We start from the raw sequence: 17,493 nt of genomic DNA, 5'->3' as shown, positions 1-17,493 counted from the left end.
AAGTGCTTTACAAGGAAACAACTGTGTGTGTTAAAGCACTGATGAATATAGGAAAGAAATGCAAAAGTGAAAAGTTTCATACGATAAAAAAAGAGAGCAAGTTGTCGAAATACTCTATAAACAGTGGGCTAACTATGTAGAGAATTATAAAGCAGCCTCTCAGAATGTGATAGCTCTCATTCTGGCATAGTATAACCTTTGTGATTACACAGATGCAAGGAAAGAATAATTAAACCGTCCTCCATGGAAAAGCAGAACATTGATCTGTGTGGAAATCATGAACATTGGTAGATTCCGTCCAGAAGAGGGCGAGCGTCTGGAGCCCCATCTGAAACCCTCGGGGAACGAACGGGATCGTGTGTGGAAGGTGCACGGAGCAAGAAGGCAAAGGGGCTTTGCGATAATAACATTTCCTATTTGCCACATGGATACGCTGCTCTCTGAAGGCGAAGCAAGCGTATTGTCACATTTTATTAAAACTAGCAGGCAAACCTTAAATTTCCTTCCCCCCGGTGCCAAAGATAACAGCGGCCCCAGCGCCAGACTGATTCTTGGAGGTGGCGCATGTTTAAAATTGCCTGAAATATCCTGAAGGAAATTGCAGCACAAAACGCTTGATGCAAGTGCTAAAATTACCTTCCCGGGATTATGCAGATTGCTTTGTTTTTCTAAAAGAAAAATGCTTTCCACACATGAAAGCAGCCCCAGGCCGACGTCTGATGTCTTCATTTCCATCGGGGCTGCTGAAAGATTGGCCTGTAAAACGTGACCTCGGGATCTGCCCTTAGCTCCATATTTCCTTGCAGAAATGCCGGGCTATTCTTGTGTGGAGCATTCGTCTTGCTTCATTGGAATATCCTCAGATTAGGATATTGCGCTGGAAAATTTGGAAGAGCATTGGAGTCCATTGTGACTGTAGCAAACAGCATCGAGACGGAGATATCAAAGTATGGGTTTTTTTCTTTGTCCCAGCAGAACGATCCCTGGGAAAAAGCTCTGAGCTTGTGTTGTCATTCCAGGTGTTCCCGTGGAACCCGAACGTCTGATCCGGGGATCCCGCTCCGAACCAGGTGTGGAGGTGACACGGGTGAGCGCGGCTGCTCCCCAAACCCCAACACTCAGAGAGGGGTCGGCTCACGGAGAAAGGGACCCAAAGAGCATCCAGCGGTTTTCAGAGGTCCCATAAAAGTCCAGGGGGGTGGGATGAGGTTAACAAGTTTCATTTTCTTCATTTCTTATTTACATGTGCGCGCACAATTACATTTAATACTTCCTTGTAATACTATGTCTCTACACAAAAAATATCTATTAAAATAAGGCACTTCCCCAGCTGTCCTGTGATGTGAATGCAGGAAAAGTTGTGAGCAGCTCAAATGCGGCATCGCAAGTGTAGGACAGCGACTGTTTTACCTAAAAAAATACTTATCATTTCCACTTTTTAAAAGTTCCAGAAAATAGAACATATTATTCTCACATAAACCAGCCTGAGAGCTCTCTTCCTAAGGCTAAACCGAATGTAAAGAGATATTAAACTCTTCCCTTCATGCTCAGCAGGAGGACGCTTCCCTGCGCTGGGCTGGGTAAGAGGTAAGAGGTTGGAAGGAATGATCACAATGCAAATTCTCTTGTTGTGTTAGTTACAAATAATGAAAAGTTGATTCGGAAGTTAAGTGGTCTATTTGTTCTTTGTTAGTTTGTGTAGCGTTCCGTTGTAGTATAATGTGTGTGGTGGAAGTTACTAGAAAAAAGCAGCAGCTCACTTATGGGTCATGAGTAAATAGGTCAGACAAACAAGTTCATTACGGATTTGCTGTAGGACTCAGTCTCCTGTAAATATTTTCTTAACTGTTTCTGCCACATGGATTCAGAGTGGAGTCGATAACGTACAGAGTGCAGCTTGGGTGCATCGGAAGATCCATCTGTACACGATGCATTTCCAATACTCCGCAATTCAAACCAACTGGTGGTTACAGACGTTCATGTATGGTGAATTATGGAAGTGATTTTCACTGGTCTTTTCTTTCTCTTTTGGTTAGTTCTGTAGTGCACAGTAGAAAGAAACCACTTTCCTATAAATGAAAGCATCTCAAAAGCCTGAGTGTGCTCAAAGAAAAATGTCTGTTGATTGTTCAAGTGCTGTTACAGACAGAGATCAGAATTCTGACGGACAGAGCAGAGCGATGAGAAAAGCTTTACATTACTCCTCAGACTCAGCAGAGATTTTGCTTGGTAGTTGTTTGGAAAGATGCAGTAACTACGGATACTTCTGGAATACACAAGGCCTGCGCTTCCGCTGGAATATGTTGTTATTAACACCACTGGTTGGCAGAGGGGTCAAACAGAGAGTAAACGCTATTTAAAATGTTAAAGGAAGCGTGGATTTTGAAAACGAGCACTCAGATGTTTGTCCCACGCTCTGTGTGACAGGATGACAGGTTTTTGTGCCACGAGGCTCCATTGCAGGTTCCCAGGAAGCCGCTGCTCCTCTGCTCGCTGGTTTGGGACCAGAGAGGAGCATCGACTGGAACAAACCAGCTCTGCTCCGGTCTGTGAAATGGGCCTCGTGTTTGCTCTTCTTGCCCTCTGCTGCTTTTCTACTCTAACAGAAACTATGTCAAAGCCTGGCTCCGTCACATGTGCATAATGCGCGCTGAGATAATGAGAATCATTTGCCAGTAGGGCCATACTTTGCTCATGACCTTTGGGAGTTGGCAGCCGCTTAAGAGATTTTATATCCACGGGGGATGAGTGTTATAATCTGATCCTTTTTGCCGTGTTAGTGGGCAAATGGCATACGATCGGATCAGAACTTTCCCTCTGTCAGGCTGGCGGTGCTGGATCTTCACATCCCGCAGGTCCCGCCGGGGCACGGGCGGTTGAGCACGACGTGTGTCGGAGTCTGACGCACAGGCAGCGCCCGCAGGGCCGCGCGCCGCTCCTAAGGGAGGCTTTTCATTAAATAGCTCTTCATGCTCTTTGGTGTGGACATGGTTGTAAGAGGTCCACGCTGCCTCAATGTCGCAGTTGAGACGGACAAACGACATGGACCAAGTTCTTCCAGGATGAAAGTAGTAGATGCCATTTATTGCTACAAGTGCATTTTTATACAATTCTACCAGTTCATGTGTCTCTTCACGACTGGTTACAAGTTACAGCAATAACATCTCATTGGTTCATTTTGCTATCATCCATGTTATTCTTCTATCCCCTTCTCTCTCACGGGTACATCTCTCCTCTCTCACGGGTACAACTCCATATCTCTGGATACTCCTTCACTCCCATCCTTCTCGGGGTAAACCTCAATATCTTCAAGACTGATCTCTACTCCCATACTTTCTGTCAAGGATTCCACAGACCCGCTGCAGTTTCCCACACCTCAAACTTCCTTCTCTGGGGCACCAGTTTGGCTGAAAGGTTTAAGAGAATATTTGTGCTGCAGCAGAGGAGACTGAAGTGCTCACTAGGAAAAATTCACCAAGCTATGGAGTTGATGTAAAAGAGAATAATTTCATCAAGTTAGCAATTACTCTGTGATAACAAGTATTCCATGGCTGCTTTAAAGTTCATCTGGGATTTGTCCAAGCTCTGGTACCAGGACAATATCAGCAATTTTCTTCAAACATGCCCTGTAAAAGGTTTCAAGCTACCTGTGCTTTCCCATCACTCCGTTACCACACTCTGGGGACAACCACAGATTGATTCATTCGAGATTTAATTTCCAAAGTCAAATTCAGCGTTTGCAAAAGAGAAAAGAGTCCCATGTGCAGGATCTTCCCTGAGCGGTGCTCTGTGTGCTCCTGAGGAGGAGCTGCTGTAAACCACGGGCTCTGTCCCGAGCACTGGCAGTGATTAAAACCAGCGCTGTTCCTCACTCTTTGTCTATCAGTGCCTGAAAGCGTTAGCTTTGTTAGTCTGTACTCTGTGGTGAGTGTATTGGTTTGGTGGGTTGGGGTTTTTTTTTCATTAAAGCTTTAGGAACAGAAAAAAAGCGTTTAATGACTACAGCGGAATTAGATTAATAAACCCCACGCTTTGTCCCCAGAAGTGGCAGGAGGAGTCAAGATTTACTCACAGCCATTGAAGCAGGGACATTGAAAGCACACCCCTGCCCTAACGCCATTTAAATGGGTGAGCCTGTTGTCCGTGAGCTTGTCTGGTTCTTTTTCTCACCTACAGGCACTCTTTGCTTCCACAGCCTTTTGCAGCAACGATACCCACAAGTTCTACACCCTCTCTTCAAAGTACTTTCTTGTACATGTTCTGAGCTGATCTCACATGTCAATGAGTGTCCGCGAGCTGCAGTAATGTCAGGTTTCTAGAACAGCAGTTCCATATTCACCTTATCTACCAACTCCCTCAGTATTTCATATAATTCCATACCATGCAGGACCTGAGCTCTGCGTTGTGTGACAACAATAGAACTGGTGGAAGTGTAAAACGCTGGGACTCCCTGCCAACGTTGCATCTTGTCTTTACTACTAAAAAAGGCAGTAAATTAGGAGGGTATATCAAAGAGTGCCTTGCTCTGCACTTGCCCTGTTTCTTGCACTTCTGGGCACTGTTGGAGACACAACTCCAGGCCAGAACCATGTATGTGGTAAAGTCATACGAAAGGTAAAGGCATAGTCCTGTGTGTGAGAAGTGTGCTGTGTTGAAAATGGAGCCAAGACACAGCTTTTCAGTTTTGCTATGAGGAAAACTAGACATGGAGCCAACCCCTGGTAGGATTGTAATGCTCATGCATCGGGTTCTTCTTTCAATAATACAGACATGATTTCATTTTCACCATGGTTTTCACTTCTGTGTTGCTTTTTGGGGGCGCAAATCAGGGTAGCAGCGGATGAAGCCTTGAAAATAGGACCAGCTACAGGTGGCAGGAGAACCTTGGCACCCCCATCCCGAGGGCACCATGAAGAGCTCTGCGGCCTTGCCGGGAGACCTGCAATGCTCCAAAGTGAAAGCGCTCCTCTGAAAGTCAACCATGCAAATCCAAATGCAGGTTTAGGACATGCAGCCGCAGAATTAGTTGAAAATGCTCTCTGCATGCACAAGAGGAATCCAAACCAATTTGGGTTTGAAGAAAGCAGGGTTTACTCCAGGACACAATCTGCAGCGTTTGCAGATCATTGGACAGCTCGGTCTAGTACAGATCATGCCTTTTTATGGGGACATTCCAGCTCCAACGAAAGCAAATTCTTCTGAAACACATTGTCTTAGTTAAACTTTTAATATGTTTTGATATTGCTAGCAGCAGCTTTATGTAATGCTCAGCAAACAAAAACTTACTCTGCGTGCTATTGAAGGCTATGGGTGAAGTGAGTATCTTACCACTGTGGGATCTGCAGTGTATTTTATACCTGGGATCAACGGTGTTTCAATGAGAACGTTGTGGATATCGATGTTATTCCTCCTTTCCCCAGTGCAGCACACACATCGTACCCTCTTTCCTAACACGAACAAGATAAGACTAGAGCAGCCACGGCCATAAAAAGGGGTTTGGATTGTCCGTCCTGTGGTTGCTATTTAGAAAAATGTGCATATAACCAGTGTTGCTGAAGGCTCTTGCCCCAGTTTGTCCTGGTTCTTGTCACCTGGAGGACCCCCCGGTGGGGCCGGTGACCAGCGGGATCCCCGGGGTCTGCGCTGTTAGAGGCTTTGGCGCTGTGTGAGTTCCTCTGGTTCTGCTGTGTGTCTTGGCACCGTGCTCCTCGCTATGCTGTGGTTCTTTTGAAATGCTGAACCGCATTATGTCTTAAAGCTATTCTTCATTATGCAAGAAGGGAGAGTTGGTATTTTGGATTTTCCTCTTCTTGCTATTCTCCTCAAGACATGCAACTACAATTTTGTGTTGCATTTGTCATTCCATGAGCCTTGCCAAAATTTGTATCATTCCAAATGCAAGCCGTCAGATGGGGAAAGTAATTCTGCTCGGAAATTAACCTAGGGATTGTAAGTGCTCCTATATTAAGAGCAAAACTCAAGCTTACAAATCTCACATAATGCACATGCTTCATGTTTTCCTACAGAGAACAGATACTGAGGAGTTCTGGAGGTCCAGGGCGACTTACAGGATATTCAGAGAGTTTCCTCCCTTATTCTTCAGCTCTAATATTGATTTTCTGCTCTTCAGTGGCCCCTGCATCATGTACAACCTTGTGGTGGGTGTGAAAAGTTGTGTGCGCGCCTTGTTTCTTTTCATCCATCGTGTATATATTTTCTATTTACATATGGCCTATCAGTTCCTTAGCCACTTGCACTTTTGATAAAAGTTCACCTATATCCTTTTGGAACAGGACTGAGCTTTTGTGACAGCTCTGCTAACGAGGAAAGGGCTCCGGGTCCCTGCAGTTTGCAGGAGAAGAGGGAGATGCTGAACTGGAGCTTATCATCCATAGGCTTGGTTGTTAGTAAATGGTCAAACAAATCACCATCCACGTTTGTAAATCTGGATTCTTAAATGCATTCTCCAGGTGAAACAGAAAGAGAGCGATGCAGGCCCATGTTCTCAAGGTGGTGGGAAACACTGTTATTATTGCTATACTTGACTGAAGCTTAATTGAAGGCAGCACATGGGCTGGAGTGGAAGTGAACTGTTCATCTCTATTTTTAAATGTCTCCCTTTCTTTCAGAATTATATTTAATGTAGTAATGCCTTTAGATGTCCAGCGTTTAAATTATGAGCATTTCCATAGTGCATTGATGAGCGACTGCAAAGCAAGTTCCAGCGTGGCTGGCAAAGAAAGTATTTGTGTAAGAGGTGACTGGCAGCCCCCCGTCCCGCTCTGCTGAGTGTCTTCTGTGACATCTGTGTCAAAAGCGAATTCCTTAAAACCTCCAGCTCCCTTCATTTTTTAACCTGCTCGCTGGGAACAAGAAAATGTCTCTTTCCCAGCATTCTCCTTTCACATTGCCCTTATTGCGAGGAAGGGCTGAGCGAAAAGGAGAAAAACCCAAACCAGAACAAAAAAAAAAAAGCAACACAACCTTCATTCCAGCGTCCAATTTGCAATGAGAATCTTTGAGTCTATTTTTGTCCAATTCCATTTGGACAAAATTCAAGAATTTGATTTTTCCCATTGCTTTACTTTGTGCTCCGGTTGACTTGGGAAGCACAGCCTGAAACCAATGCTGAACCACAACATTCAATTAAAACACGGGGAGCAAGCAGGGAGGAGAAATCAATGGGCGGATTATTCTGTCAGCTGCTATTCCCATGATGTTCTTATCTTATCCTGCACTACTAGGAGAGCTGTTGGGAAGAGGAGTCTCTGCAAGATCAGACCAAACCCAGCACATGGCAGGAAATTGGATCAATAGCATGAGCCTCTTCTTTGCTTTCCCTCTGAGCAGTGTGGCTGCCGAATCCATCCATAGGATGGATGTTAATCTGGTTTGTAATCCTCTGCTCTCCCACTGCAAAGTTAAACAACAGTGTCTGAAACATGAATAAAGCCATACAGATGCCAGGCATCACCTAGGTATATGTTTTACTGCTCTTCTTTGCGTCTAGCAACTAAGTCAGACATTTGAAACAGAAATGTGTATCGATCATGAAATTACCCACGTGTCTATTGAAAAAGAAAATCCAAGGTGGGAGGGAAACATTCTAAAATGACAACATTTAGTTTTTAATTCCTGCTTCAATCATCTGGTGTCACCTTTCCAGGTATAAGAGCAGCGCTGCTGACGTTTCACATCAAGGCTCCTGGAGAGCAGTGCGGTTATCGGAAAGAGAACACGTTCTTGAGCCAGTATGAGCTGCTTTCCAACCTGCCCATTGGTAGAGGGACGTTTATTTAAATAGCCAGTCCTCATTTTGAAAAGGTAATGAGCGAAATGTGCTCTTTTCTTTTTCCTCTTGTATTCACTAATTGTGTTAAATTGGTACTGATGGGAACCAAATGTTGTAAGCCTGGATGGATGGTCCTAAATCACAGAAGGGATTGCTGGTGCCTGCCTTCAAAAAACTCATTGTTTTGTATCTGCGCCGTGCTTTGTGTGTCTTTGGTGAGAAACAAACCGGAACGTTTCACTCTAGTAAATGCAATTCAGCAAATTCATATAGCTAGAATAGTTGTTATGGCATAATATGTATTTTGTAGTTATACAGTGCTCGCTCTGGTCCTTTATCCCCTACTTGAAGCTTGGTCTCGTTGAAAGTTTGGCGTTTTTAAGCGGGTTCAAGTGGTCAATACCGGTGTTTGGCCATGGTGTGGAGATGCGCTCCATCCCCAGGCTCTCCTGTGTACTCCAGTGTGCTAATGAGAGTAAAGCAGCGTCTACTTACAGCAACGGATGGACAGACAGAATCAGCATTGCTCGGGTGGCTTGAACGGCGTCCTGACCATCTACCCCAATAGGACATTGTCTCTGTGAAGCACCTACAAGCAGCCATAACCATGTCTTCCTTTCCGCTCTTTTTCACTCTATTTATTTTTGTAGCAGGGAGGGGGAGATGGAAAATCCTGTGTGCAGTAGCCACAGAAGCTGCTCCACCACCGAGCAGGCACCCGGCCAACTGGATGCATGGGCATGTATGCAGACAGCCAGAGGGACAGATGGATCAAATCAGATTTATGAGGTCAGTTTTCCCAGCCAATAAAGTCCAGATTGCTGTCTGCCCTGTTATAACCTTCCTGTGTTTAAATGGATGTGAAACAGATAATCCAGCCTTTGGCGGGAACAACACTGATAAAACACAAACATTATTTCTGTAGCCACATAAGATTATTTTTTTCCAATTCAGCAGAAAGTATTGGCTTGGAGATTGTTAAAGAGGTCATCGTATTTTTATACTGCTTGTGTGTGAATCAAAATGTTCTCAGTCCAGGGGAAGGGACAGAGGATGCTTATTTATTTAGGAGACTATAGCAGAAAGGCAATGTCCATCGTACTGTAACGCAGCGATGAGATCTGTCCCAAGCAAACACAAGTCAATACCTGCTCTTCAAATACTCTGAATCAGCCCATGACGATGGTGCTGTATCAGTCATCTCCGTTATAGCCATCTGAATCACAAAATTGCGTTTTTTTCCTTTATTTTTGATAAAACAAAGTGGGTTTCCTTTCCATAAAACTCCTTCTTGCAGCCAACAAGCCTAAATTCTTTCAATATCATTGTTTGAAACTTTATTTACTTATCCTATGGGAAAAAAATGCAAATTAAAATATGAACATTATATGCAAGACACTTCTTGAAGATACTGAAATTGAACAGTAAAAATAGCTTTCTGATGGGAATATATTAAACAACATTGAACATAAAGGCTCATTGGCAGCGTCAGTTGCCAGCTGCAAAAACATACAGTATTAGGATGGGAAACACAGTAAGAAGAAGCAGGCGCTTGGGAAGAATACATTAGTAAAAATGCTATTTTTGTTGAGGGGTCTATACAGTCAAAGTTCATCTTCCAGTGTTTTCTAAAGATTAGGATTTCAGTAGACATTGAAACTTTTGGGCCAAACACATTCCTGGAATCGTAGTGTCCTCACTAGAAGAAAATGAGAAGAAATTGATGCATTTTATTAAAACTTGGTGTGGATTTCAGAAGCTACTTCTTTTTTTTTTTCTCAGATTTTGTTTTAAATTGTAGAACTGCAGAAAAAAAGTGACAATTAGACACAATATTCCAGGTGTGGTCTCCCCAGGACAGAGCAGAGGGGCAGGAGAACCTCTCTGACCTACTGACCACCCCCTTCTAACCCACCCCAGGTACCATTGGCTTCCTGGCCACAAGGGCCCAGTGCTGGCTCATGGTCACCCTGCTGTCCCCAGGATGCCCAGGTCCCTTTCCCCTGCACTGTTGGGTCATTCCCCAACTTATACTGGAACCTGGGGTTGTTCCTGCCCAGATTCAAGACTCTACACTTGCCCTTGTTCTATTTCATTAAACTTTTCCCTGCCCAACTCTCCAGCCTGTCCAGGTCTCTGATGGCAGCACAGCTTCCAGTGTCACCACTCCTCCCAGCAGATAACAGTAAGGTGGAAGTCCACAAACATCAGACTTCATGAAATTAATCCCAGGACGGTCACAGCAGATAATCTGAACACAACTGTAACGTTCTCATCTGTGTCGCGGTGACTCAGTTACAGATGCTCAGCGCATCCGTTTTAACCTTAGGGCAAAGCATCAGCAGCTTCTACAGAGATGGTTAAGGCAACGTTTTGAAGGTATTGCTGTTATGTTTATTACAATTGCAATCACGTTTCACAGTAGTCAACCGCCCCTTGAAATTCTTTAACAGTAAGCAGTGTAAAACACGGAGCAATTTGAGATGCAGACAGAGCAATTAAGGCAGTTGAAGAGAGTAAACCTGATGTCCAGCCTTCTCTGGTTTTCTCTGGATGCTGTTTCTGGTCAAGGAGAAATCTATGATACCTGTGGCTCTTCAAAAATTATTAGATTGGAATGTAAGTATCTGGTCACGTATCAGAGGTTGCTGGAGGCTTTTATTTCATCTTTTATGTGGGTGACGTGGTTCTGTGGTCTGCGCCCTCCAGACACAGCAACTGTGGATATTGATTCCTTTTTCTGGATACTCTGACATTATTCTCCTCACTGCCATACGTTGTTAAATGAAGAGGATTCTGCAGTGTTTCCCACTTAGACAAAGAAAGGGTGGTTGTCCCTGTTTAAAGTCTGCGCTCATTCACGGAGTGGAACTTCTGAGGAGTTAATATCCCAAGGAACAGTGACTTTCCCTCTACAGAATTAAACTGCAGTGTAGCCGATCACCAGGTTCAGCTTTGGATAGAATGGAATATTTTAGCCATGTAGCATTAGCAAATCATTCCCTGCAGTAATTCCCTTGAAAAGAAAAATAAGATTCACTGGCTGCCGTGAGGAGATGCAAACAAATTCCATATAGCTCCTGAAATGTTGCCAGCCGATCCATCAGTGTAACGTTTCTTCTCAGATAATGTCATGTTTTGCCTTTATTGCTCATTTGATTGTTTTCAAATTTTAGGCTTTAAATATACCAGGAGGGTTAATCTCTAGGCTCAGGGGATTAGTGTCAGATAATAAATTCTCCAAAGACGGGTAAAGAAACCCAAAGTTGAGTCTTGAGGGGGAGCGTGACTCCATGACACAAAAGAAACCGAATGTTAATTCAAATACCGAGCAAAACCACGGCAGAAAGTTCTCAGACCAAGACTCCCAAAGGACACGGACACATAATTACAGAATAAATACTAAGGAATCTTGGACATAAAGACGTTCTACAAGGATTTAGTGCTGCCAAAAAATCACCTCCTATCCAGCCCAGATAACAGGTGACATTTGTACCTGGTCTTTCATACTCAGAACACTTTACATGAACCAGCTGTAAAACCAGGTATCTTCAGTAAAGATATTCCTCGGTCTCTCTGATTATAAATAGGAAATTTACTACTTGTTGTAGTCAGTGACAAAATCAACTACTGCTAAAGCGTGGTTTTCTTCTTGTTTTAGGCGACTTCAAAGTAAAATTTCACTTGTCCTTAGTGTTACATCCGCATGAACTGAACTTATTCTGCTGACAGGTAAACTGTAACTGCATAGCTGTAAATATTTAATGCTGCTGTATAAACTATAACCACCTAAAGTACTACGTGTCTCTCTTGCTAAAGTGTTTGATTACATAAGTTCTGTAAGTGTGAAGTAACTGTATAAACTAAAACTACAGCAAATTTTAGTTGAGTGAACACTCCCTTGGTAATGAATAGTTCAGCGTTTGCGGTTGAAATGGATGCTTTAGACAATAGGCCGGAAGATGGGGTGGAACGGTTCATTTCCAAGTGATGGACCAGGAGAAAAACAAAACAAAAAGACCCCAAACAAGCAAACAAAACAAAGAACTCAACCCCCTAATTTTACATTTATAGTAATTGGCTCTGAACTGACTATTAACAAACAGGAAATACCTATAATACTACCATGAAGAGCAGGCAATTATGTCTCTTGCAGAAGCAGCCTGATAATTGAACGCTGTAGGTTGGAAAGGAGTGAAATAATGTGTGAATTTGGTGCTGAGGGTGCATTTTACCCATTGAGAACGCAGCTGGAGCTGCCATGGCTGCTCCTCTCGTGGTGCTGCCGGCGTCGGGCTCACCCGGGGGTGCAAACTCTCCAAACCTCGTGTCCCCCTGTGCAGAACCTGGGACAGGAATCCCACGTGGTCACGAAAATGGGGCAGCAAAACCATTCTGAATGTCTCAAAAAAGGCTGTTTATAACCTGACCACTAGTGAGTGGAACTATAAAAACCCAGTTACTGCGGTTGGTTAGTTTTAATTTTTAGTTTATTGGAAAATTGTCCACATTTATCAATTTTCTGTTGATCTGTGGTGACTGATGATAAAAATGAGACTAACCTAACCTAACCTAACCTAACCGAAACTAAATGAAATTTCTTTTTCCAATACATTATCATTAGCCTTCCAAAAGCCTTATAGAACAGTCACTAAGACCAAACAATGTTGGAGAAAACACACCATTAATGAAAGGCCATAGGTATGAATGGTGGGGATAAGAGGTTATGAGGCAGCGCTGGACTCTCTGTGTCTGCTCATTCGCTTTCTGCTGTGGGAAGCCCTGATGGAGTGAAATGTGTTTTTGTAACTCATGGAGTGATGTGCATTTAACTCACTTTTTTCTCGCTGGTTTCCATGTCTCAACGGGCGACGAGTGGGCTTGGTGGAAGAAAAGAGAAGAGAATGTCCCTGGAGAAGATTTCTAACTTTGCCCCCTGGGTGAGCAGAAGCTTTTACAGCCCCGGCTCAGCCTGGTGCTGCTGAGAAGGGCTGGGAAAGGTCAGGGACCCTCAATCTTGGTGCCTTTTTCCAGCAATTTGCTGGTAAAGCCCTGTAGACATCATCCTGGGCTCTCCGCTTCAGACGAGACACAGATCGGTTCCCCCTCTAGATTTAGAAGACTGTTTGATGTCACGGCATCCTCGGGACCCAGGAGGCAGCCGGGATCTATGGAAATAGCTGGGAAAAGTGCAGACACAGAAATGAATGAATGTTTGCATAAGCTTGAACTATCTACACTTGGAAGGCAAAATCCTGGAAATGTTGTTTCTCTAACTCCGAAACATTCTGATTTTTAAAAATAATGTGGTCCTTTTTGAGGCACACATAAATATAGTGATGCTCCTCTGTGTCATATCTAACAGCAGCAAACCAGCTGTCAGATTGCTCCAGTGAATGTCATGAGTAGTGGTAGATTTATTAAATTGTTCCATCTTGTTTTAAAATACATTTAAAAGTTGTGGGTTTTGGAAATCAAAGCCTTCACAGCAGTGGCTGAGAAATGGTGAGGTGAAGCATTTAATTTGAAAAATTACCTCCTCTGACAATTGGAGGGGAGTTTATACAAATAGAACATTTAATTTTAAAGTAGAAAATCTAAATTGTGTAAGTAATGTAATCCATTTTCATACTGTGTTTAGACAGCCTTGCAGGCTACCCAAGTACAGTGAACTTAGTTTTGGTTTATACCAGAGAGGGGAAATATCAGGTATCCGCTAGGAAATCTTGTGGGGCTCCTGTGGTACTGGAGGATCCAGGAAGCCCAGAAAGGCCTGATTTGCAATGTAAGGCTGAAACACACCACGTTTAACTGAATGTTCCAGTGTTTTTTATGGGAAATGGAAAGAGATGGAATAGACAGAGGGACAGTAACCACGTGTCTAATGCCAACCAGAGGGGGGAAAACCAAAAAAGAGCAGCTATTGTACATCGGTGTTCACCTTTTCTTCCCGAAGATGTTCATGCAGTTCGACATTTGTTTTAAAAAAACATAATGAACACATTCATATCTCTTGGCTGCTGGCCTGACAACGAACATCCCCGTGCTCTCGATGATTGTCTCGCATGGTGTCAGTGACGGCGCTCAAAGACGTTCTCTTAGGCTGAAGCTGAATCTTGGCTTAAAGCAGGAAAAGGAAACTGTGAGGTCACACACACGAGAAAAGGAATCAGGCCCAGCCAGCGTGGCTTTGTGAAAGGCTTGACCAACCTGATCTCCTTCTGTGACAAGGTGACCAGCTTAGCAGGTGAGGGAAAGTTGTCACGGGGGAGTGAATCTGCTGCACATGCTGTGGGTGTTGTGTCCTTAGACTTCAGTAAAGCCTTTGACACCGTATCCTGCGGCATCTCCTGGAGAAGCTGCAGCTCATGGTGTATCTGCGATGGGTAAAGAACTGGCTGGAGGGCCGAGCCCTCTTTACCACTGACTGTGGAAGGAGTGAGCAGAAGTCTGGTTAACCAGCAAATAACATGATTTTTGTCTTATACATGTTCATATTAGATAGGAAATCTGAAAAAATATATCACCGTTGTATTATACTAAATGATTTTTGATAAGCCATCATATTGAATTGCACTGTTCATGGGTCTGTTACCACCTGAGCTCAGGCTTTGTTGCAGGGGATTTCTTCTCCTTTCCTGCCTGCTTGCAGAGTTCCTCCCCGTATTCTCTAGGACGTTTCCGGAGGACAGTCCAGCTCCCTCGCACCACGTGAGCCCTGGCACACCAACCACACAGCTCGTTTGATCTGCTCTCAACGGCGAGGAAATCAGTTTTAACAATTCTTCGTCCAAACCGGTTCAGTATGAAATGTGATTCTTTTATATTTGTATCAATTCCTTAACTACTAAGATCAAACTTAGAAATTACCAAAGCCAAGACCCCCGTTCCTCTTTTGCAGTCTGTTTTCATGTTTTTCCTAACTGTGGCAGATCACACATCCTATGGCTGCCCAGCATTTCTATGTATTCGGACTCCATCTGACCAGAAGTTGTCTGATTTGACAGATTCTGTGTTTGTGACATCAGAATATGTTGCTATGGAAAAAGTTACGAGTTCTAATTAAAAATGCAGAGGTCACAAGTTTCCCAGAACCAGCAGGGCATAGATCCGAGCAGAAAAGAATCACAACATAAAAAATCCAGAGATATGTCAATCTGCAACTTTCCAGACCTGAAGGAGGACAGCGAGCGTTCAGAAAACCCACGAGGCTGAGATTTTGGTCACGCTCCTGCGTTCATTCAGATGCTGTGCATCTCCCTCCCACTGGCACAAGTTGCTTCTGGAATTCATGCAGAACGCTGATATTTGAAATGTCATCCTAACAAAACTTAAATGGAGGAGAGATAGAAATTGGAGCAGCCTGATCATCCTGTCAAATCAAACACCAATATTGAAATAATCTCTGTGTAATGGTGTTGAGTGTTTTGTCAACTACAGGTGTCCATCATGTCCATTGAAAGTCTCATTGATTTCAATACCTCTTTAGTTGTTTAACTGTTTAGTTTCCCCTTTTATATATTTTCTTTTAAACAACTATTGTGCCTTTCCACTCCTTTTGCTCCAGTTCAGCCGAACTCCAAGAACTGAGGTGTAGAGTCTTGCATCTGGGTAGGAACAACCCCAGGTTCCAGTGTAATTTGGGGAATGGCCTATTAAAGAGCAGTGTAGGGGAAAGGGACCTGGGGGTCCTGGGGACAGCAGGATGACCATGAGCCAGCACTGGGCCCTTGTGGCCAGGAAGGCCAATGGTACCTGGGGTGGGTTAGAAGGGGGTGGTCAGTAGGTCAGAGAGGTTCTCCTGCCCGTCTGCTTTGCCCTGGGGAGACCACACCTGGAATATTGTGTCCAGTTGTGGCCCCTCAGCTCCAGAAGGACAGGGAACTGCTGGAGAGAGTCCAGCGCAGCCACCAAGATGCTGAAGGGAGTGGAGCATCTCCCGTGTGAGGAAAGGCTGAGGGAGCTGGGGCTCTGGAGCTGGAGAAGAGGAGACTGAGGGGTGACCTCATTCATGTTTACAGATATCTAAAGGGTGAGTGTCAGGAGGATGGAGCCAGGCTCTTCTGGGTGACAACCAATGAGAGGACAAGGGTAATGGTTTCAAACTGGAACACAGGAGGTTCCACTTAAATTTGAGAAGAAACTTCATGGCGAGAATGGCAGAGCCGGCCCAGGCTGCCCAGGGAGGTTGTGGAGTCTCCTTCTCTGCAGACATTCAAACCCGCCTGGACACCTTCCTGTGTAACCTCATCTGGGTGTTCCTGCTCCATGGGGGGATTGCACTGGATGAGCTTTCCAGGTCCCTTCAACCCCTGACATTCTGGGATTCTGTGAACTGTGGGTACAAGCAGAGGCCCGAGCTCCAGGTGCTCGTTATTCACATTCGCAGCTGCTTCTGATCAGCCTGAGGGTCACAGGGCCCAGAGAGAATCATTCTCCTGACGGAAGGACAATCAGAAATGTTTCTTGTAGGTAAGCAGACCGTTGGTTTTATCTATGTTTTGATAGATCATATGTGAACTTTTGCTTAAGTTTTTCCTAAATCTTACAAAAAGTACAGCAGGAGACTCATGAGGTAGACTTACCATTCCAGTTTAATGCATGTATGCATACGGGGTTATTTTTCTCCTAGTTCCTACGAGAATTCTATACTTGTTTTATTGCCAGTGTTATATATAGCTCACTATCATGACTGTGGCCTCAGGCCACGTCCCTTAAACTGATGAGAGAGACAGTCAAGTGAAATACCAGAGCACGAAACTGCCTTTGTTGTGAGCATTGCCCTTTTTCATAACTACGGAAACTGGCAGGAGGATTATGTGTTTCAAAGCCTATATGCATGGTTTTAGTCTAATAGAAAATGCTGTAATTGATAAAGCAACAATAGATATGTGCCCCTTCCCCTTTTTAGGTTTTAAACTACCATGTCTAATTAGGATGAGGGCTGGATGCCTTCAGGAGGGCTTACAAATGCTGATCTATAGTTTTATGAATGTAGAAAATGTCATTCTTCTGTATTTAATGAGTCCTGTTTATATTTTTGAAGTCTATGAACTGAGCTAATTACCATGACAAATTCTAGGCAGCTGCCTTGAAACTGCTTTACCGGCTCTTTCCTTTTACCATTCTTTGCTTTTTAACAAGGCAGGAAGTTTTCAGATGGTTACAGAATGTATTCGGGATCCACATTCATGTCTTTCTATTGAACTGAACCAAGGGCAGATCTTCACTTTCTTGCTTTAATTCTAAGCCGCACCAGATGAGACCGAGCGAATTCAGATGGCGGTGTAGAGGGAAACCATGCCCTGAGAAGGTACAACTTTACCCATTTCTTTATTTATAATTTACTTTACACTTTTAAACAACTGTATGGATTAAGCTCACCATTTAAAAATCCTTCTGTATAATATTAGAGACTGAAAATGAAAGTTTTTATGTGCAGATAGTACAGATGTTTTCTGTCATCAAGGAAAAAACCCCAACATAGTACAGTGAGTTTACATAAACGTGGTATTTCTGTTTTCCCATGTTAACTGGGGAGGTGTTTTTATTGCTGTCTGTCTTTAGTCTGAATTTATTTTTGAAGAAAACCAAGCGACATCCTCAGAAAGAGCAGCACCCGAAGGGAAGCCATGGAGATCCCTCCCTGAGTGGAGTTTCCTGACGAACTTCTCAGCTCTGACGACTTCTAAAAGGCAAGA

The 17,493-nt window shown here is 43.8% G+C and overlaps 1 long non-coding RNA gene across 28 annotated transcripts in view; it reads left to right on the top strand.

Moving 5' to 3' along the window:
• LOC136110801 (uncharacterized) overlaps positions 1-17,493 on the top strand; it is a 94,015-nt gene that overhangs the window by 67,226 nt on the left and 9,296 nt on the right. For 12 of the 28 annotated variants that reach the window (XR_011742176.1, XR_011742169.1, XR_011742177.1 and 9 more), the window contains 5 exons: positions 7,667-7,824; positions 8,443-8,581; positions 11,454-14,604; positions 15,814-16,260; positions 16,937-17,105. This is a non-coding gene — a long non-coding RNA (uncharacterized lncRNA). Of the gene's footprint in view, positions 1-6,026; positions 6,159-7,666; positions 7,825-8,442; positions 8,582-11,453; positions 14,605-15,813; positions 16,265-16,936; positions 17,106-17,493 lie in introns of all 28 variants that reach the window. The other 16 variants (XR_011742170.1, XR_011742168.1, XR_011742167.1 and 13 more) reach the window with 14 other exon arrangements.

The sequence above is a fragment of the Patagioenas fasciata genome, chromosome 21, assembly GCF_037038585.1.
Source record: "Patagioenas fasciata isolate bPatFas1 chromosome 21, bPatFas1.hap1, whole genome shotgun sequence".
Lineage (NCBI taxonomy): Eukaryota > Metazoa > Chordata > Aves > Columbiformes > Columbidae > Patagioenas > Patagioenas fasciata.
The sequence above is the reverse complement of the archived record's forward strand: the minus strand, read 5'-3'. Positions and strand labels throughout refer to the sequence as shown.